Source organism: Caretta caretta, chromosome 3, assembly GCF_965140235.1.
Source record: "Caretta caretta isolate rCarCar2 chromosome 3, rCarCar1.hap1, whole genome shotgun sequence".
Classification (NCBI taxonomy): domain Eukaryota; kingdom Metazoa; phylum Chordata; order Testudines; family Cheloniidae; genus Caretta; species Caretta caretta.
This window is the reverse complement of record NC_134208.1, coordinates 38758649-38771625: the sequence shown is the minus strand read 5'-3', so window position 1 is coordinate 38771625 and position 12977 is coordinate 38758649. Positions and strand designations below refer to the sequence as shown.

The 12977-nt window shown below is 37.9% G+C and overlaps 1 pseudogene; it reads right to left on the bottom strand.

The window, feature by feature from the left end:
- Window positions 1–2894: 2894 nt before the first annotated feature.
- Window positions 2895–12977, bottom strand: part of LOC125634902 (V-set domain-containing T-cell activation inhibitor 1 pseudogene) — a 144563-nt pseudogene continuing 134480 nt past the window's right edge.

The following is a 12977-nucleotide window of genomic DNA, read 5'->3' as shown; positions in this document are numbered from 1 at the left end:
TGGCATAAGAGGAGCAGAAGGCTGTTCTAAAAGGGAAGATTGTAATTCTCCTGCCAGAGGGATTTTTGGTTACCTGCTTCAGTGCACTCCCTGGCTGGGATTGGCAGAAGGGAACTCAAGAAACTGTGGCTACTTCTTGTTGCTTAACAACCCCACAGAGTTACCAGCCAATGCAAGTTAAAGAAGGCCAGAGAGCTCTCTAACTTGTGATAGGGGATCAGCTAGACCCCAGATGCCCTCAAAAATAATACTTTCTAAATGCTACAGGACCAAATTTACAACTAACATGGAAAAGTACAACTCCACTGAAGTTGTGAGTTCCCTCACCAGTTGGATATCTGCCCCATGGAGTTTAAATAAAGTATAGTTCTTATAAATTTAACTTCTTCAACCAAGAGGATGGAAAGCAAAGGAAAGACTGTCCTCTTAAAGATAAAGACCATTTCCTTACTCTTTGGTAAAATTTCTCCATGTCTTTCTCCCCATATTAGAGGTTGTGAATATAAGAGTAGAGCGGGTAGCCTTCAGGAACACACACAAACAGCACAGCACAAAGATCCAGTGCACTTTCACTTGTATATTTATCATGGTAATACTTAAATAGCATAATGGTTAAAAAAACAAAAAGTCCTTACTCTCAGTAACTATTTTGAATCAATTTTCAGAGAGGTGCAGAAGTAATGCAAATAGCCTTGACTTAAATTATCAATTATTTGTAAAAATAATTGGCAGCAAATCATCATTTTACTGAAAGGTCATTTCCAGAAATAACATATTCATAGAGGTCTTACTGGTAATGTAACCAGCACAGCAGGGAACATGACATAGCATTTTCACCACCTCACTGTTATTTTAGCTACACATAGTAAAAACTTGAAAGATATTAGTATAAATCACAAGTCTGACAATAGGTTATTTAACACTTTGCTTTTCATACCAATCTGAACAAAATTCATGGAGCTGAATTTAGTTATTTTTTCCCCACATACAAGAATAACATGTAATCTAGTAGCTCAGAAGAAGTCTGATCTCTGCTCGCACAGTATATGCAAATCATTCTTGGTAAAATTATTTTAGTTGTAATTGACAGTTCCCTGTTATTAAAATAATTCAGCATCTATTTTCTCTATAGAATGTCATCTGGAGTTAGAGCTTCATATGTTCTGGTAAGGTGCACTCAATCATTTATAGGTGAACTACTACAGTGTAATTATGTTCACTGTTTTCTCTAAATCGACCACAGTAAACATTTTATGAACAAAAAGAAAAGGAGCACTTGTGGCACCTTAGAGACTAACCAATTTATTTGAGCATGAGCTTTCGTGAGCTACAGCTCACTTCATCGGATGCATGCGCATCCGATGAAGTGAGCTGTAGCTCACGAAAGCTCATGCTCAAATAAATTGGTTAGTCTCTAAGGTGCCACAAGTGCTCCTTTTCTTTTTGCGAATACAGACTAACACGGCTGTTACTCTGAAACATATTATGAACAATTATATTACCTAAAGAAACAAATAGATTGATTTCTATTTTTATATAATCTAGAAAGTCTTTTGAAATTCAGAAGTCACATAAATTGTAAGGAAACGGCATGAAATTTCATATTGATTGGGATGATTTTAGTTATGTTCCTTTTTTCAAAATAATGAAAATATTATTATGAGCTAATGTTGATTCAAGTAAATACCACAGAAAGAATCTTGCACAAATGCAAATGAAACATAGGAAATTTGAGGCTATTACATAAGGACAATAGTCAAATATTCATTATTTATTGTTATTAATAATAATAATATTTTGTAGGCACTCTAGATATCCTCTTGGGATGTAATAACAATTAACATATGTTATCTACAGTGAGGACTAGATTGTGCCTTTAGGTATATATGTGTGCAAGAAGATTTGCTCAGGCTATACCAATCCCAGAGTAAAATCCTGTCCCCACTGCAGTCAATGTGAGTTTTGTCATTGATTATATTTAGGTAGCATCTAAATTCTCTACAGCCTACCACAAAGTCTTTCTGGAGTCACTGTGGAAGGGCTTTGGTACGCTCTTAGCACTTTACTAAATATTGCAGTCAAACTTTATTAGCACATTTAACCCTGTAAAGGGGCTATCAGTTACAACTATTGCCTCAGTTTTTAGCCCAGCTGTGCATGAATTTCCCTCTCAATTGCTATGGTAGTGTAAGTTAGCCAGCTGGCTAAATTAGGACTGCTCAGACCCCATTCCTTCTGAGGTAAAATAAGAGAGTTAAACTAAAATCCCAAATGAACTATGGTTCCAACAAGGCTTTTATCCCCTTTAACCACTGTTTCACTGACACAGAATTCTAAAGAGAGGCATGGATAATCAAATCTTACAGGTTATTTTAAGAAAGACAATATGCAATTTATATATTATTCTAATGTTCTGAACTCAAGGGACAAATGATCTGATCCAGTGTGGCAAATCATTTTTTCAGTTGCAATCATAGCGACAGCCTTCATAGACAGATACCAAAGTTTTGATCATTGTTATCCACGTAAGCAAAGGTATACTGCACCTCTGGTTAGATCTTCTTTCTTTCCAATTAATCCATTCAGGTATCCACGTGGAATTTGTCTCCTCTCAGATGCAAGAAAAAAATCAACATTCCATCATCTCTGATTTTTTTTATCTTATCCATGTCTATGAACAAACCAACCCATTAACAGCAGCAAAGCACACACTAAGCAGCAGCAGTAGCTTCATATTAATCCTAGTATATACCCCAAGGCCTGTACATGGCTATAGTGACACTTCTCAGTTCAATAGGGAAAGTAGGGTTGAAATTTTCCCACAGCTGTGGTATTTGTCCTCCAGGGCCAACTCCTCTGCACTTTTCTTTATGGAGATTAAGCATAACAAGACATCAGGTACCTGAAAGTAGAAACATCCAGTAAAGGGTCAGAGGCAATAAGGAGTTTGATGCCATGTTCATGTTCAATAGCTGCAAGTGGACCATCTTCTCAGTGCTGGAAACTGTAGGATTCATACAAGGTTTATGTGCTTGGCAACATTCAGGGCACACCCGGAGTGTTGTGCTGGACCTGTGCACACACAGCTCCTTTCAAGGGCATCAATCTTGGAATCTCGCACAGATGACATGAACCGTGGGAAGCCTCCCAGGACTGGGCTCAAGGCCCGAGAGCAAGGAATGTGGTAGATAGAAACTGGTAAATAAGAATGTTAAACAAAGCCAGTGTATTCCTTTTATCTGTTGGAGAATGTAATGCACGGGGGGAGAGAAAGAATAAAGGGGAAGGTGGAAAGCTGACAGGCAGAAGCTGGTTAGCAGACCAGCTGCTTGCTTGCTAACAGCTGTGTTCTGTCTTGTCATTGAACCGCCACAGGAAACTGTCACTTTGATGTCCCCATAGCTTTAGCAATGTTATTTTTGATTGCACAGGTATAGGTATCATTAGCTCTAAAATTGTGCAAAGCAGACACTGCCCTCATTGTTCTTAGAGTACAGCTTGAAGCTTATGTTGGAGACCTCAAGTAAGTTGTCTTGTATTTTTTGTAGGTTCAAATCACAACAGGTTAAGGGAACCACTGAGGAGCCTCACGCCACAGGACATTTGTACTGATATTATAATCCATTTGCACCTCCAGAGAGCTGAAGGCTCCAGTCATATATTCCAGCCCTGCTTCTCAATTCCCTTTGGAAGTGGTGATAGAGCACCTGTGGGTGGCAGCATCGGAGAGCTGTACACCTCTCAGCATTAAGGAGCATTTCCACCAATCACCTGCTCTGCAAATACCACTGTCTTGCCCTTGAATATTTCATCTGGGTCCTTAAGTGGTCCTTGTCACCATTAAACTTTTGTCTCCTTTTTTTTGTGGAGATGCCCAGGTTCTCCTCTGAGCCCCCTATCACATCCTGGCCCCTTTCCAAGCTCCAATCTGTGGGAGAACCACTGCAGGTATTGATCCATCCATAACTGCACTCTGACTGCATGGCAGAAAGCTCTTTTATTTCCCTGCTCCCTTTCTCAGCACACACTGCTGCTCAGCCAACAATTTCTAGGGTCCTCTGGGAAATATTCCTCCCAGAATTTCTTCATTCTGGGTTCAACTGGTATCAAAGTTGTGCCTGGCCTTTAGCAGCATGCCTTCATATAAACCCACTGTTTTCTGTCAATAGTAGAATAGGAGTTTCCAGTTTAAGAGTAAGAAAATCTTTCTGAAGGTGGAAAATTCTTCTTCTTGTTTATATAAGTAAATTGAATCTATTTCCCCATGTTAAGTATCCTCACACCTTCTTGTCAACTGTCTGAAATGGGCCATCTTGATTATCACTACAAATTTTTTTTTCCCTCCTGCTGATAACAGCTCATCTTAATTAATTAGCCTCTTAGAATTGGTGTGGCAACTTCCACCTTTTCATGTTCTCTGTATATATATCTTCTTACTATATGTTCCATTCTATGCATCTGATGAAGTAGGCTGTAGCCCATGAAAGCTTATGCTCAAATAAATTTGTTAGTCTCTAAGTTGCCACAAGTATTCCTGTTCTATTTTCAAAGTAAGTCTGTCTTTAAGTTTTTGAGCATCACTGGAAATATGTTCATTGTCCTGCGGTCTAAAGCCCTAAAGAAAATAGCTTTGTTGGACATTGAAGACGTCAAGGATATGCATTTCCCTGAGTACACTGTGACTTTTCATGGTGTCCTTCAGTGCATTAATTAATAATATTTTAGAAATAGAGTTGAAAAATAAAATGCAATCTGTTCTCTCTTGTACCAGGTTTTCCAGTGTTTCAGGTAGGTACAATTTAAATAACACAATATGTTTGATAGTTTCCCAGATGATATATATTTCTGACTCTATCTCTATATATTGTAGAGAATGAGACGGTCCTCTGGAATGTTGTCTATCCTGCTATTAGTTCTGCTTGCAGTATATCTTTATGCACTTTGTCTTAATTACAAACCTTTAAACAATGGGCATCCTGGTCATTATTGTTCATATGTGGCATGGCAAATAGCTTCTTCTGCTTGAAATAAAGAAGAATCTCTGTTAGCTATGAGTGATATGTAACCCCTTTACTGGCCAGACACAAACATTAGAGCAAGTCTAACATTCCAACCAGCGTGAATACATAAGTCTAGCAAAATAATCAATCTTTATTCCTCTCACCTATACAGAATGATCTGTTCTTAAAATAAAAGATATCTGATTTTTAACTCTTAGAATAGTGACACATTTCTGCATTCCAAACTGGTGGTCAAACAAATATAGATATAATAGAGATATAAAGAGATATAATATAGCTTCACTTTCCAAAAAGTAACATATATGGGGTGGGATCATAAAAGGAAGTCTTCTAGATAGAAACATTGTCCTTTTAGTTAAGTTAATTATGGCAATTTCTATTCTAGCTATGAAGAAGAGGAGCTAATGTTGCTATCTGGTGACACTAAGGGGCATTTGCTTGAATAGAACATTGATATTAATTCCTGGGGGAAGGGGAGGAGAAAGGGTGAGGCAGAAAGAGACATAACTAGATGAAGTTAATGGGAACCGAAGTGCTCAGAACTTCTGAAAATCAGGCAACTCCTAAATGGAATTAGGAGACTAATGTTAAACAACTAGTTTTGAAAATATTGGTCAATGTCTGTTTCAGATTGTTTTTCTCCTGATATATTAACTTTCATTTTTTCTAAATTTAATCTTTTTTGTTATTTTCTGCCCATATTTGTAATTCCTCTAGTTTCAGTTTGATTTCTCTGTCCTTACTATTTTCCTCCCAGAATAGCATCACATATGTGTCTTTCCAAAGAGATTCTCTAGCTCAGTCAGAAGTTATGAGCTTAATGCAGGAATCTGTGGGTGAAATTCTATGGCCTGTGTTACACAGGAGGTTGGACTAGATTATCATAATGATCTTTTCTGGTTGTTAATGGACAGACATAGCCCCTCTTATATAAGTGGCTCAGTGAAGATTTATACTAGCTGAGGACCTTGCCTTATGAATGACATGTCATTAACATGCTCTTTCCTCCCTTTTCCAATAATTATTGAAGATGTTAAATAAAACAAGCTCTAATGTATTCCTTTAGCATCCCCACTAGATACCATCTCACAATTTGGCACATTAAGGATTCATAATCATTAATTGATAGTGAAACTATGTGTCAACATCACTGTCCAAGCCAATTTGAATTCATTTTCAATTTAGGTTTTGTGAGATACAGTGTCAAATGCTTTACTAAAACCCAGATATCTTACATACATTGCATTCTCCACAACCACTAACTTTTTAAAATTCTATTAAAAAATCTAATATCTCAAATGGGATTTTGAGTAATTTGTGGCAGTCTGGCTTATTGAATTTGCTCCTGTTAATTTTACATCCTGCTAAATGTCCAAATATTATGATTAGGTGCAAGATACGTGGAATGGATCTGTCAGGATTCTGCATTATTATAAGTAACGTATCTTGTCAGGGTATATGATATACTTGTAAGTCAAACTCCTTACCAGAATGCAATGAGCTTAAGGATGAGCTTTATCATCAGGGCAAGAGTTTCTAGTGAAAGACTAAACAGCAAGGAGATAAAGAATATTCCTCTCACGTTCTTTTGCCGAGTTAAAGAAATGTGAAAATACTGTCACTTAGGGGTAGAAAAAGATGCCAGAATGTAAACTTTAAAGAGTTTCATTGTACTATACAAATGTGGGGACCATATTTCCGTCTCATTGATATCTGTTTTATAGCCCTATAACTCCCTTGACTTGAGCATGGTTACTTTTGTGTTACAAAGTCTGGCCCTTTCTTCAAATATCGATCATCTTCCTATATTAAATCATGACTCTGTGTTTAGTGCTTTTTCATTATCAGTAGTAAGTGTACTTTATGCTTCATTGCACCTGCCCTTTGATTGTTTTGATGCATTTTTATATATAGATGTTTGAATAGGTAAAAAACGATTTTCTTGCTATAGCTATGCATGGATTATGAACCCCCTAAGGTCAAGATTTTTTTAAAAAACAGAGGCTAAAGTCAGACCCCTTAATCTTCTTTTAGGTTCCTAAGTTTTTATTTTTACATACACTACAAATAGTCCATAACTACAGATAGAAAACAATTTGGCAAGACCTTAACTGAGGTAATGGAAATGAGCAACTGTCAGGGTTCCCTCCCCACTCTGAACTCTGGGGTACAGATGTGGGGACCTGCATGAAAGACCCCCTAAACTTATATTCCACCATCTTAGGTTAAAAATTTCTCCAAGGCACGAATTCCTTTCCTTGTCCTTGGATGGTATTGCTGCCACCACCAACTGATTTAAACAAACATTCGGGGGGGGGGCACTTGGAGCCTTATCCCCCCAAAAATATCCCCCCAAACCTCTTCACCCCCCTTTCCTGGGGAGGCTTGAGAATAATATACCAAACAATAGGTTAAAAGGGACATGAGCAAATGAACCTACCTATCTGAGATTTTTTTTAACGGTGCACCATATAGGTGTTAGATTTAGTGTATATAGTTTTGTGAAGTCTTCAGATACAATAGGATAACAAAGTGAGCACAGACAAAAATCCCTGGTTTTTAGGGCACTGAAAATTAATTAGGTTCTTAAAAGAAAAAATGTATTTAAAAAAAAAAGTAAAAGATTCAAACCTGCAAAATCAGGATGGTAGATAACTTTAGAGGGTAAATAAAAAGATTTAAAATCCAGGATTCCCTTCTTACTTTGCTTCCTAGTTACAAAACAGGAATAAAATTACCTCTTAGCATAGGGAAAATTCACAAGCTAAAACAAAAGATATTCTAATGCATTTCCTTGCTATTACTTACAATTTCTGTAATTTTAGATGTATCATTTCAGGATCTTTTTAGGAGATGATTTTTCCTGCTCCCATCCCTCTCTCTAACCAAGAGGGCACACACAAAGAGATCCCAAACAAAACCTTGTGATTCTTAGAAACAGGATCTCTAAGAAAGTGAAAAAAAAGTTTTAGCTTGCTGTGTTCGCAAAGATGACCATATATCTGAAGGTGGCAAGTAATGAGTTACAGTGTAGAAGTTTCTAAATATATTCTGTCATTTAGCAACAAAAGAAAGTGTAGGCCCCCTTTACTAGAAGGGCCTCTGAAATTTATTGTTAGTGTTCCCTTTGGGAAGATCCTTTGTGCTTCAATCTAGCCTTAGACACCACAACTCTCATGATGCCTTGAAGAAATAGTGAGAGACTTCCTCTTCCAGGGCGTGCAGGGAGAAGAGGTGGTTGACTCCATTTTGGGAGAGGCATGAGATTGCTGCTGTGGAGCTCTGTCCATAATAGGTTTCAGAGTAACAGTCATGTTGGTCCGTATTCGCAAAAAGAAAAGGAGGACTTGTAGCACCTTAGAGACTAACAAATTTATTTGAGCATAAGCTTTCGTGAGCTACAGCTCACTTTGAAGTGAACTGTAGCTCACGAAAGCTTATGCTCAAATAAATTTGTTAGTCTCTAAGGTGCCACAAGTCCTCCTTTTCTTTTTGTCCATAACAGGAGCTGCTGCTAGGACGCCAGAAGCTGCTGCTGAGAGCTTTGATCGAGCAGAGTGTTTCAGAGGCAGTTAGTGGCTTCACTGGAGCCAGGGAAGAGACAGTTGCTGTGCCTAGAGCTGACTGAGGTGGGCCTACAGTGAAGGAACTGTGAGTAACCCCCACTCTTGTTTGGGAAAGTACTTGCAAGGGAAGGGGCACAGCAGAGAGACTGAGTCTGAGGAGAGGCAGAGTGATTTTCCCATGGAACCAGGACCCAGAGCTGCTGACATTTCGTGGGGCCAGATCCAAACATCAGAGGGGTTGTGCAGCTTGTTGCCTTGGCTGGACTGATACACAGAACCAACAGAGTGCTGCTTCCAGCTGCAGATCTTCCAGCGCGCCCACGCAAGCGTCTAGGACTCTGAAATCCAGGGTGGGGTAAATGTTGGCAGTGTAAATTCCAGTTAGGTAAGTTTCATTTATTACTGTATACTATATTTGTTAATTGATTTTATCCAACTGCCCCCTGTGGATTTAAATTAGTGGTGACATTTAATCTTAGTCTGTTATACCCTGTTTCTTTAAATTGGAATGTAAAGGTGTGTTAGCTCTAATTTAAGAGTATGGGGTGTATATTATTTATAATTGCTATTTTTGGTTAGATCCATGCCACAGATGATGATGATGATTATTATTATTATTATTATTTTATTAGAATAGGTTTATTCCTGGAGGTTCCCAAATACAGGGGCCAGCCAGGTGGAGGCACAGGCAATCTTAAAATCCTTTAGGAGAAAAGGGACTGCAGCAGAGGGCTGCATAAAGGATTCCCACTTACCAAAATCATCACTGGGATACTCAGGATCTCCTTTAATGTCAAAAATGTCAGGCTTCCAGGCACACAGGTGAGTGTTGCCTGCAGCCAAGTAACCCAGAGAGGAAATGGGCAGGGGTGTTGACAGGAAGTTTCATGTTTTTACTTTCTGAACTGTCTGATTTTTTTAGTGTCACTTATATGCTTAATCGAAAAAGCACTAGACAGTATGAAATTCCACATGTACATCAACATCCTTTTAAATAATAAACTTTTAATACAAGAGACTATAGGGTTTTATTAGTGTTATTTATTTATTTTTACAGCAATAAGATGGCAAATATACAGAAGAAAATTGTAAGAGAGGGCAAGTGCAAGTTGCACAATATGCAAGAACATGATTGGATATCCCAAAGTCTATTCCAACATTTTAAGCCATTACACTGTTGTACCATGAAGTTTAGTATATTGTTCCATTTTGTACAGAAGCTGATTGGTTTCTGTTTGGTAGTGAAGCCAGCATCTCTAGTGGTTAAAAAAAAAAAAACTGCACAGCTCAATAACATCAAAGTTGACTCTCTTTTCTAGACCAGGAGAAAGCACTTCTGAACCAGCAAGAGGTAAACATAGATGACTAGTCCTATTTTGAGGGAATAACTTAAGTTTTCCTAGATGACCAATCACAAAAAGGAAAAGTCCATTTTAAATATGTTAAGTAGATAATGAAATATGTTCTGCACAATGTACTTCAGTTGCTGGGTCCACTGAGTGTTTCCTCCTAATCTGCATGAAAATGATTGTGAAGCTCAGTTATAATGTAATTAAGCTGCTCTATTCATCTTTTGGGTCTGAACCTTGTGGAGCATATAAATTCAGGTAATGTTTTATGAATTGTTTGCAAGATTTGATTAGAGGAGATAGGGATAAATCTCAGGGTATATAAAAGTTTCCGAAGGGCATTCAGTTTAAGAAGAGAAACTTGTAACAAAAGGGACATAAGCAAGTGAATTTACCTATCTGAGATTTTTTTTTTTAACGGTGCACCATATAGGTGTTAGATTTAGTGTATATAGTTTTGTGAAGTCTTCAGATACAATTATCCCCAATTATTTTATTTGTTGATGGGTTATTTGAAATGGTGAGGTAGATAACTCCTTGCTATCTCAAACCCACATACAGGATTAGTCTCTGTATTCACTCAGCTGAATCTCAGCACCAAGCCTCAAAGTTGTATTGAGATGGAACATACATACACACAGAAACTAAGAAGTGTCAACAGGCATCTGTGCCTTATTCAAAACCATTGTGTGGTTGTTTCATTCACCAACATGGAAGCCAGTGGATGTAAGAGATGTGGATGTAAGATTGATTTTAATGAAAACTGACAATGAAATACATTACATTCTGGTTGAAATAGTCCAGAATAATCCACGTGTCCACACAAAGACAAAATACTGTGAGGATATGTCTACAGTGCACACTCATTATGGCAACACGTAGAGTACATACACTGTATGCCTCCTAGTATGGGTATAAATAGTAGTGTAGATGGTGAGGCACTGCAAAGCCGAGAAGAATACAGACATACCAGAACTGTAACGTATGTACTCATCACAAGTCTCTACATACCCAAACAGTGTCTCCCTGTCTACACTGATATTTTTAGCGGTGTAATATCTTTCTGCCTCCTTGATGCTGGAGCCTTTCCTCACCACAGGGAACTCCTTGTGCCTTTCCCCGCCACTCTTCCCAGCTGGCTCCCCTTTACCTCCCCCCCCCCCGCCCCTGCAAAAGCCTTTCACTGACATGTGTAGCTACACATCTCAATGTGGACACAGATGGTTTTTCACTGCGACATGTAGCTACTCACACCGTATAGGCCTCTGCCAGTGGTGTGCAGTGTAGATGTGCCTTCAGTAGCAACTTTCTGGTGATGATTATTTACTTAACAGTAACACCTAAAGGTCCCAGTGGAGATCAGGGCCCCATTTCTCTAGTTGCAGTAAATATACATAGTAAGAGACACACCTTACCCAATAGTCTAAGTAAACAAGACAAAGGAAGTCTTTATCTATATTTTACAGGGAGAGCACTGAGGCACAGAGAGGTTAAATGACTTGCAGAATGTCTCACAGTGAGTTTAGGGCAGTGTGTTAATTTCAAGGAGCTTCAGTTAGATTGTTGGAATTGCTGCATTCTGCTCTCATTTCATCCTACACCCATTCTGGTGTCTTATACTCATACAAATGCTCCATTGTCTCCTTCTCCCACTTTTGGCTTTGAATCTTCTTCCACACCACCTATGCTTGAGACAGTCTCTCCTCCAGTCTACTAATTTCACTTTCAGATCCCTCCTTCGACTCCACTTCTCTAGTGAAGTCTTCCTACAATGTCTAGATGGCTTTGCCTTTAGGCTTATTTTTTGATTCTAAGTATATTACAGAAGGGCCAGAATGGTCAGACTATTCAGTATAAATAATACCCTATGAATTTAGCCCACATGTTGGTTAATAGAATCACACAATGCCAAACCCTGTTTCTCTTTGACTACTTACTATTTGTCATTTGTGTTGATGGTGGATCATGTAAGTCACATCATATTGTTTCTAGTCCTGGGGGTGCTGATCCAAAATCCATAGAAGTCAATGGACATCAGTAGGCTTTGGATCAGGCTGTGGAATTAGCTGATTGTTTTAATGGAAAAATAATGAATAAATAGCAAATAACAATCAAACCTCAGTATGTATTTTCAAATGCATAATTAATCATGCTAAAATTCAGTTTTATAACTCTCATAACTTGCAAAGTTATCATAGATATCTGGTACTTATCCAAATAATTATGAATAATTAATAATATGACACTACAGGTAATAAGGAGTGCAACCCAGCATTTTTGTTTGCAATAATAATTGCAAATGAGGTGAGGGGTTTTTTTGCCTGTTCACCTGGGTTACTTATGGAATTTGATAAATAATAATTTATCTGTATAAGTACTGTATGACAAGTAGGAAGGGATTTTTTTTTTTTAAATTGCATCTAATATAATGATCGATCTGGAAACTATTCACTTGGGGAAGTTTTAGTTACATTCATTTTAACACTTGTAATATAGCTTGTATAATTTAGCTTCATTGGGAATTCTCTTGTGACATTACAGAGTCCTACCAGCAAATCCTGTTTCTTTTCCTTTTTTAATAACAGAACAAAAGGAGAAGAAGGGGAGGATGGACAGCAACACCTCTAAATGCAGCTGGGGTTGATATGGAATGAAAACATAATGTAATTTTATTTTGAAATGCTGCTAAATTAATCAGATTCATTACACATCACCTGTTGTGATCATTATTTTTGTAGCACTGCAGCAAGGTGGCTAACTCTAAGAGCTTGTACAGGACTGAATGACTTGAAAAAGTAATACTAGATGTGCTGAAACAGTACAAGTGGGCTCATGAGACATTATTCAAAGAGACATTATTAATAACACATGAGCAAACTATCCCACTGCACAGGAAAGATAGGAAGTATGGCAAGAGACCACCCTGGCTTAACCAGGAGATCTTCAATGATCTAAAAATAAAAAAAGTCCTACAAAAAGTGGAAACTAGGTCAAATTACAAAGGATTAATATAAACAAATGACACAAGTATGTACGGACAA